The sequence below is a fragment of the Varanus komodoensis genome, unplaced genomic scaffold (assembly GCF_004798865.1).
Source record: "Varanus komodoensis strain SLA01 unplaced genomic scaffold, ASM479886v1 scaffold2, whole genome shotgun sequence".
Classification (NCBI taxonomy): Eukaryota; Metazoa; Chordata; class Lepidosauria; order Squamata; family Varanidae; genus Varanus; species Varanus komodoensis.
In genome coordinates this window covers 47,548,671-47,558,860 of record NW_025335568.1, presented here as the reverse complement: position 1 = coordinate 47,558,860, position 10,190 = coordinate 47,548,671, and the positions used below count along the sequence as shown (strand labels likewise).

Genomic DNA, 10,190 nt, shown 5'->3' with positions numbered 1-10,190 from the left:
GTCTGCTTATGAGTTCTGTACTCTGGCCATTAACGTCAGCCTCTACTCTGCACAGGCAGCTTTATTTGCCTTTTGTCCTTGAAAGCCCAGCACAACTGAAGTGGTGTGTCTGGAGTCTTGCGACTAATAGCTTGGAGGAGGAGAATAAAATATGGCAATGAACCATGTAATGTTCTGACAACTCTCCTCACTTCAGCCAGATGGCAGAGAATCTGGATTTGAAAGAAAGGCCTGGTAGATGTTTAGATATGCATTCGCTCAAAGCATTTCTGCAGATTGTTTAGGGGAAATTCAGTTTGGTTGTGTTAACCTCCTACCCCTGCCTAAAGAACATCAACCCCATATTAACAGTGTTGGTTCCCTGCATTAATAACATTAACGTTAGCAATAATAACACCCTAAAAGAGAGGCTTCAAAAGAATGATCTGTACTGCTAGTATATTGGTCCTGCTTGCACAGAACAAGGCCAAAGCAGATGCTGTTATGTCTTCTTTTCACTTTTACTCTCGTGTAGGTGCAGTGGGTCAATCCTGATCTTAACCTCCCCACCCCCCCATATCACAGTCCCACTCTAGATTGGTGGTCCTGCACCTACTCTAGAGTAAATGTAAAAGCTGCCATAACTAGCCACACATTTAACATAATTTCAATTTTGGCCTGTAATAGCTCATGAACGTCAAGTTGACAAAGCTATTTTCTCTGTGTAGTGGCTGTATGGCCCAGAGAAGAGGGGGCCATGTCCCGCATCCACGCAGCCCACTTTTGGGCCCTTCTTATTTAGAAAAATGGAATGGACCTTCTAGTATTTCTGTTTCCTCTGTTTATCAAGTTATGGGGCAACCAAAGTTCAGTCCATTATAACTAAAGAGCAATGTCTTGTTAGGAGGCAGGCAGCAAGCAGAGTATAAAGAAATTAAAATAGGGTTGCTCTTCTCCTGTAGATCTAAATCAGGTGGTTAGCTTGTGTTTCTCTAGCTCTGCTTGGACTGCAACTGCCCTTAGTCCTAGCCAGCATAGCGGATGATGTAGAATGATGGAACTTGCAGTGCAACAGCATCTGGAGAACTGCATGTGGATCCTCCTCTAATAGGGAGAGCTATGTCCAGAAAGAGGCAGGCCTTGTGCAGATGTAAGCAGCCTGAACAGCCTCACCAGCACCTTCAGCTAAGCTGAGGTGGGAAACAAGTAATCCAGGCAGAATTCCCACCCTGCCTCACTCACTGCCAGCCCCCGAGAATAATTAGGCTGCCATGTTCTGGACTAGTGCTGAAGTTCTAAGCTTTCTTCAAGGGTATTTCTATGGTGAGACCATTGCAGCAGCGTAAGGGGAAATAAACAGCAGTGGAAGTGGAGAAGGAAAGTGGGATCAACAGGGAAATCCATCCTGGCTCTCCAGGGTTTTAGCCAGCAGTCTTTCAAGCCCTACCTGGAAATGCCATGGATTGAACCTTGGAGTTTGTACGTGCAACGCAGTTGCTGTATTACCGCGTTACAGCCCTGTTAGTCAAGTCAAATATCCAAAGTGCAGAATTGGAGTGCCCATTTTTCTTTACTGATGCTTTTATATGACCTTTCCTGGTCCTTGAGTTGACTCACTACAATGCTCATTCATAGATGTTTATTTACCCTAAGTGACCTCTTATTTTGAACCTTTTCCTTCCTCTGAATCATAGGACACATCAGGGTCTGGCAGCCTGCAGGTTCAGTTCCTTCTGGAGGAAAGAATACTGGGGAGAGAAAGAGAGCAAGAGGGAGAGAGATCCCATTTTATGTGATATCTATTAATTCACAATTCAACCACTTGAGCAAGGCAGATCCCCCTATTGAGCTGTGGCTTCCTGATACTGCTGCTGTCCTGCGTGCAGCTGCAGCAACCTTCAATATGACCGTGGTTGGAATCATGAGCCCAGCAGAAGCTGTGAGGTTCCCCAGAGGAGCCTGCATAGGGGCCTGAGGGTCACTCATCTGAATTGGGGTGTGTGTGTGTGTGTCAGCATCTTTTCTGACAGCAGCCTTTGCAGTACCATTGGCTGAGGTCTTTTGGTCTGAATCCAGATTTACACAGGATCAACAGTGCTGTCGGAAGTAAATTTTCTCATTGCCTCCTCCCCACTGCAAGCATTCTAGCTCCCTGAAAATGCTCGTCAGGAGTCGCTGCCAAAGGTGGTGAGCTGCGATCTGAATGTGGAAAGGCAGGGGATTTCCAAAGGGAAGGTCAGATGGAGAGGCTTTCCCCCAACAGAGCTCTTCTTCCAACAGAAGGTCTCCATGCCTCATAGATGGTAAATCCTGGATCCAACCCCTGAAGTCTACAGCAAGTAAGTCTCTCTGTAACTGAGTGGACAAAAATCACAGGACGATCCCAAGTGGATCTCTTATGTGCTTATCCGTGGTCTTGTGGTAAATTTTGAGGGCATGCACTCACCGTGTTGTTTCCCAGAGCCACTTTCCCAAAGAAAGTCCCAACATTCAGGCAGTTGTGTTGATCCCCTTCAACAAACCTGTTCTAGCAGTTTTATTTCCAGGAGCAGCTGGTAGTTCATGAAGCAAGTGAGCCTTAATTGCCCATTCAAGACCACAATATGCTGTTGCTGGGAAAATCTTTACCCCTGCCTCCCAGCCAGTGAGAATTTCAACTGAGAGAAAAGCCTGAGCAGGTTGACAGATGAAATTAGTGTGCCAGCTAATCAAAATGTGTGGCCCTCGTTCCAGTGCACCACTGTTGTTCACAAGGGGTAGGATTTGGCTGGGGCAAAGTTCTATTATTTTTATCCTGCACCACTTAGCAGTCATTCTTCTGTCTCTTTTTCTTTTAAGTGGAAACATTTTGGTTCTCTTTCATAGGCTGGGTTTCCTGCATTAGGCATGAAGGCTCCCTAGATGATGACATAATCCTTTGTCTTGGAAAAGTTTCCTTTTTGGAATGCATACTTTTAAAAATGTAAAATCAAGCCCTCTTAGATTCCATTGTTGCCTGTTGTTTTACCAGTTGGATTAACTAAATAATTAGCTTGATGGCCTCTGGAAGGGTGGAAGGGATAACCAGACTGGATTTTCAATAATTCATTAGATATTTTAACCCATAGAAATATGAATAGATGCTAGGCAGTTTGGCCCTTTGATTTCTTATTAGTTTGAAATATGAAAATACTCTTAAACATTGCTTGGTGGTTGTGACTGGTTTTGCTATGTGATTTATTTGTTTGTTTGCACAGATTGCCCCAATAACTTTTGTTCCTTTTTGGCTCCAAAAAAGAAAAAAAGAACAGTTTAAATAGAACACCATATCCCTAAGCTCCAATGAATTGCAACATAAAATATTGCATAAATACTTTATGGTTTTTTTTTTTTAAAGAAGATAGAACCAATAGAGCAGTGGCACAAATATACCATGAATTACAGATCTGATACTGAGAATCCACATTTTAAGATCACATTTCAATGGCTTTGGTGGATAAAAAGGTCTAACAGAACAAGTTTAACTGCCCTTGGACAGCCCCTGGAGGGTTACTGGGAGGGGGAAGAGGTGCCCTCTGCTTCTGGCTCCACAGAAATCGCTACTACAAGGCACCTGGGGTGAGGCAGTGCTTCCTGAAGGGTCTGCTCACTCCTTGGCTGCGCAACATGAGGCTTCTGCATGTGTGTGTATAGATCAGGCCCACTTTTCCAACAAAGGAGTCTGCAAAGGTTGTAGGCACAGAATCTGATTCCAGTGAGGAGGGGGTTGGATTCTGCCACTGGAATATCAAGGCCAGTGGACATGCAGATTACAGGCAGTTGCTGAGAACCAGCTTCACATTCTGTTTAGAGAGCTTGCTAATGTGAAGCAGGCACAGCTGGCATCAGTGATCCCAGGCTACAGCATCAGGTTAAGAGAGCTGACCAGCTGAGAAATGTCAGAGCAATTGGCCTTCATGCAGGAGGATCTACCCTGAAGGTGTGGTTTGCTCGTTATTTCATTTTTATGCCTCCCAATAGCCAACCTTTGCTGGGTGGTTCACCGAAAGTGCATCCCAGAAATACAAGCTAACATTTTTAAACAGCTGGCTCCCCATTCCCCAGTTTCAGTAACACCAGGGTCATAGCAAACTGAGAACATAAATATCTCATCATAAGCCATCACATGCCTGGGAGTAGAAGAATGTCTTAATCTGGCACCACAGAGATGGCAGTGTTGGTGCCAGGCATTCCTCAATGGGATCACAATTCCACTAACAGCAAGAAGGTCTTCTCCCTTGTCATCCGGGGAACCCCCTCAGAGGAGGCTTCTCATCGATCACAGTGCATTGCAGTCCCAAGCCATATAATACTTATTAGTATACAAGTAGAGGTATGTTTATTAATAACTCAGACTATACACCATCCGTTCATATCTTTCATACGAAAAGAAGGCAAAGTTGGGCAGCTCCACCCCTGGAATCTCTTGTGTATTTTTTGGAGCATGGTGCATGGAAGTACAGAACATGTTGCCCTCTTTTTCTGGGGAAAAGCATGGGAGGCGGCTCAAGCTGACCTATCAAGTTGGCTGCAGAAAAGTTGCACACAGCTTGTGCAGATGGGCACCCTGCTAGCTGGACTGGCTGTTCTCTTTTTCAGTCATCAGTGTGAAGGGCCTTGTGCCAGAATGTCTCCTGCTCTCAGTGAAGAGATGCCCTCTTCTGAAGGCAAGCCTCTTGTGACTATGCAGAGGCGCAGGTTTCCAGTTGCTGAGAAGAGCAGAGTGCCAATGGCAAGAAGATCTGCATAGCTAGCAGAACCATGTTGTTCCTCTTTCCCTGGACTGTCACATTATGATAGCTTTTCCTTGCCAGTCTGCTGACAAAAACAAGGAAACAATAAATTCTGGCACATGATAAATCTGCATGCAAGAAACATGGTGGGTAATCAGATCTTGAACACCCTACAAGACACTTTGCCTGCAAACCTCAGCCAATGACCTCCATTTATGCAGAGCTATTGGAGTGGCTGATTTGCCCCAAGACATCAGATATCTTAATAGCAGGGAAACCAGGGCACTTTCTCTGAGCTGGAGGAACTGGGTTTCTCCAGGAGGGCGAAGTTTGGACATGGCTTCAGCCAGCTTTGCCTAATCATGTATTGTGTGTGTCTGGCTGCTTCTAGCATGGTGGAGAGATTTGAAATGTAGCCTGGAAAACTCTCTGCTTTGAAATGGAACTACACGGGGAGCTGTGAGTCAACATGCATCTGTGTCAGAAACTACAGAAGCAGCTTACAGAGCTTTAGCTGTAATTATGGTAATGCTAAGGCCACGCAAACTCTGTGGGGCAAAGGTTTCAAAACACTAGCCACCTGGATTTGCAGCCTCGCCTCGTCCCAGACGAGGCATCTCCAGCTCCAAAGTGCATGTCTGGAGGCCCCCTTTTTATAATGTCCACATCCCTGGCCTGAGCCCAATGAACCCCTTGCTCCAAAGTGGACTCCTAATAATAGGATTGTTGTTGATAAAAGTCTAGTTTCAAATGTGCGCCATCAACACAAGGAAATAGAATTCTACACTATCTTTTTCTTAACCCAGACTTCCCCATTCTGGTTCCCTATTCTGGTACCATTCAGCTGTTTTTGACTACAGCCCTCAGAATTACTGTTCATCAGTTATGTGGACTGGGGCTAATGGGAATTGAAGTTCTAAACATCTCAGAGGCACCTGGTTGGGGGAAGTTTGGCTTAACCAATTATTTAAAATAAAATAATGTCAGGGCTTTCATTAAAAAAAAAATCACATTTTTACATACAACAGAACAAGCTGAGAGCAGTAAGGTGTAGTGGTTAAGAGTGCTGGGCTGGGACTCAGGAGGTCTGGTTTCTAGTCCCCTGCTGGCCATGAAGGTCACTGGGCAACTTTGGGCCAGTCACAGACTCTCAGGCTAACCTAACTCACAGGGTTCTTGCAGTGAGGATAAAATGTGCAGGAGAACTTTGTAAGCCACCCTGGGTTCCTTGCAAAAGGAAGAAAGGCAGGGCATAAATGCAGTGTTAAAAAGAAATCACTATAATTTATTTCACTTAGAATAATCTAGCGAGCATTTACTTACAAATAAAATGAAACCATTGGAACCATGGATATGTTTATGATGGCGACTAAAAGTAACAGATGTGACTCCCAGGATGAGGAGATAAATAGCCAGAATATGGGTGTGATGGGAGCTCACAGTGTGCAATTTATAGGGCATGTCCAATCATACCTCTTCTTAGAAAAATGAGTAAGTTAACCAGTTTTATTTACTTGTAAATGTATGACTTGCCTTTTGGCCTAAATAGGGTTGCTAAGATGACTTGCAATGAAAACTTGGATCATATTAAAATGTTAAAAATCATTTTAAAATAAAAGATGCTTCCTGACAACTGGAAAATCAAGCAGTAGAGGATGAGGGCATAAAGTACACAATTGCTTGTATATTTAGGATCTTCTATTCAGGCAGGAAGGAACAAAATCTGTCAATTAGGTTTCTCCCTCTTTCTCCATTTACCGTTCTTAAATCCCCCCATCCTTCTTTGCTTGCCTTGTTTTTAAGCCTTGTTCTCCAAGAAAAATTCGGGGTAAGAGGTGAAAACTCCAAGCCAGGCTGCAGCTTGGCTCTCTTTCACCATTACATTTTCCAAGAAAATAGGGAGGGGGCACTTGGAAGGCCTGACTGTGAGCCTATTGTGTTGCAGGGGAACAGACTGGGATGTCTGCTCTGTTTAAAGACTGCTGCAGGGGTCAAAGGCAAGGGCTCTGTCATCTGGAGGGTTTACTTGGCAAATCTAATCTTCTGCATCTGGTTGATCTTAAATAAGCTTGACAGCCAAACCCGCTTAACCTGAGTGTAAGACCCAATGCTCAGTTAATATCAATTGTATATAGGAACTAATCTCTTCCCAGCATGTTTGGCCAGTCTTCTTTGTCCCACTGAAACCTGGATGCAGTTTATAATTAGTTGCAAGTCACTTTTGATCCTGGCTGGAAAAAGTGGGATTGAATTTGTTAAGGAAAGAAAATATACCTGGAATGACAAGTGTGGTCTAGAGTTATCCATGGTATTTTGTTTCTACATGGTATTTTCCTTCTGACCTCAGGGTTATGAAGGACATTTTATCCATGTTCTATTCCCCAAGCCTAATTCTTGGCCCATACTGGAGCTGTTTCTGTAGAATAATGCCTAGATGCACAATATCTGGCAAATTTCATCCAATGAGGTTTGCATATAGCTTTTCAGTTATTCTGTTACAGTGGTTCACAGACTTTTTTTTTGCAAAGGAAGTAGCAAGCAACTTCAGTAGAATTAGATGAATAAGCATGGTAACATGGCAACCAGGGAATTCTTTCCCCACCCTACAACACAACAGGAACCATCCTTGATGGTGTTTCTGCACTTATTGAAAAAAAAATCTGTTTACTGGGCATTTGCTGATTTTAATTCCTAGCTTAGTACGTTGGGGTTGTTTTTATGGAGGAGTTTTAGTTACGGCTTTAATGAATTTTGTACACTGCTTTGTGATTTTATGATGAAAGGTGGTAAGGAAATACTTAAAACCAGGAAGCAGCATTGGAATAAAGCTAAGGGTGGATTTGTATAATGAACATTTCCTCCTTGTAAAGGTAGCAGCTCGGTAGTAAAACACAGGTTTTGCATACAAAACGTTCAGTCCCAGGCATCTCCCAGGCTGGCCCTGCCATTAGCTTGGGCGAGATGGCTGCTTCAGGCAGTACAAGCAGCTGGAGAGGGGAGAGAAGAAATGAGCTGTTGAAGGCAAAAATGTTTGTGCTGAGCACCCTGCCCTGCATTTTGTAAAGTTGCCTCTGTCTGAAAGTGGAAAATGCTATTCCACTGTCAGTGTTGAAGCAACATTCAACTTCTACTCTGATCAGCTTTTGTACATGGAATGTGGTGTGTGCCAGGTGTCAAAGTGCCCTACTTTACAGGAGACAGCCCTCTATTTATATCTTGATTTATGTTCTAATAATTATTTCTAAATTGGCATATAAATAGAAATCATATAAATCAGTGCATTACACAAACTGCATCTTCTTTAGCCTTCTTTTTTGATGATGCATGTCCTCATTTTTGGCAATCTGTAAGTGGCCAACTTACATGTGCATATGTAAGGTGAATATGTGGATGTCCTGTATGTACCATCTTGTCTTTCAGCTCACACAGCAGGATGTTTGGGGTTGGGAAATACTCCTGTCTGAACACTGGAGACTCACTGCTCTTCCATTTAAACAAAACTGAATTAGATGGACCAAGGCAATGACAGGGCAGCGTCCTATGGCTTTCTGTTGACATTCTGTAATGAGGTTCTCGTGGACTAGAAGGGGTGTTATGCTTTTTTCACAGCTATTATTCTTTCAAGGAATCATTGCAAGTGATCTTGAAGAAAGCCTGGCAGCCATGTGTCATATCCTGTCACTTCCCACCTTTCAGTTTCATAAGCCAATTTTGCAATGACCTTGCTATATGTTCAATAATTTTAAAAAATCAGTCTGTGGGAGAAAAGCAATCTTCTGGTCAGCTCAATCCATTAGAAATTCTAGGGCAAATTTAACACAATGTGCAACGTTTTCAGGTAATGTAATTAAAAAAACTAAGTATCATACTGATTTTTTTGCGCTTTAAAGTGGCAATGGTCTGGCTGTTCACAAAGAAATGCAGTCTAAAAGCTCTGTGTCTGTTTTTGTAGATTATCCTTTCTTCTGGGATTTTTGTCTGCAGCCTCTTCTGGTAACTGCTCTGGGCGTGCCTTTAGAAGGTGTTCCCCTTTGATAATGTTTCCCATTTCTCAGAAGAGAAAGAGCTGCTTGGTGTGGCATTGAGCCAATGGGTGGTGGCGGGGGGGGGGTGAAGACAGTAATTCACCAGTCAGATCCTCACCTTGTTACTCAGTCGATGGCCCGAAACTCCCACTGAACTGCATCCACTGTACCCCCCACAGTATCTCCATCTCATCCTGAACTGGCTGTGCAGAGTTTGCAGATGCCTGGATGTACTCAGGAAGCATCTCAGAGTTCTGGAAAAAGAACCTGAATCCTCTTGATAAAGATGGCCTGACAAGTTTTTGTAGCAGAATTGCCACCCTCATTTGCATGTCAAGAGCCACAATAATCCCTGTGCCTAAGTGATTGTTATGTTAATCCCTTGTAATCAAGGCTATTGTTTTTATTAAGTCAACTCTGGAGATCTCTCACATTCTTACCCTTATATTGTGATCACCTGAGCAGCTGCTATGTCATGTGACTGAGAATCTATAAAACACTCTGTGTATGTTCTAAATGCTTGTACTTGGTGGTGGAGACCACTACCTGGTAGCTTGCTGTCCTAAGTAACTGCAGGGGGCCTGGGTGATCTCACCAATAGTTCAAATATAGCTGAAGTTCAAATCTTCCCTGTGGGTCCTTTGCATTCTTGCATTGCTAAAGAGACCCTGATGTCATAAAGATGTTTAAAGTATGAAAATGTGCCTTTGAACATGTAGTTAAATAAGCATTTTGGTACACTTGGTTTCCTAAAGTATGCATTTTTGTTTACCTTTTTATATGCTTTGAGCCAAGTGTCAGGATTGCCAGATTCCCCCTTCTCCCTTTCAAAACAAGAGACCATCTTCAGCAAAAATTATTTATTCTTCAATGTACATCTAGCAAAGTATAATCAGCAAAGAAAGAGTCTCTCAGCATGCGCAGAGCAGTTTGTTGAACGCACACTAGAAACTGCCTCTGAGAACCCTCTTAGCTTTATGTTGCCCCTCTAGTTGGCTAGCCCTTCTCTCCCAGTCAACATGCAGCACCTCTGATTGTGACCACACTGGAAACTGTTCCTTGTGGACTGTATGAACCCACAAGCTTCTCATGAATTGTGGGAATAGATGGTGGATGGAAAAGAAAGCCTAGGCCAGTTCAGAGGAGTCAGACTCCCTCACTTCCCTTTTCAATTTGCAAACTGTCTTCCCCTCCAGTAGGAAGGGAACCAGCTTTTACACAAGTGGCGTAAATTTCCTTCTACTTTCAGTGCACTGGTGATATTCCTGAGCTCAGTGGCATAGCATTCTGGAACCACCATAGAGAAAGGAATCAGTGGACCACGGGAGAGCATCTCAAAGGGCCATAGAATGGCTTCATGTAGTGCATGAATGAACACTCTGAATTCACACATGACCTTGTCAGGCTCAGATTACTGGGGAGTTAAAGAGAAGCT

At 43.5% G+C, this 10,190-nt stretch overlaps 1 protein-coding gene across 1 annotated transcript in view; it reads left to right on the top strand.

Annotated features, from left to right (window-relative positions):
* Nucleotides 1-1,888: 1,888 nt before the first annotated feature.
* LOC123022600 overlaps nt 1,889-10,190 on the top strand; it is a 39,672-nt gene continuing 31,370 nt past the window's right edge. The window contains exon 1 of the mRNA XM_044428447.1: nt 1,889-2,318. The gene's annotated coding sequence lies outside the window, so the exon portion shown is untranslated. The remainder of the gene's footprint in view (nt 2,319-10,190) is intronic.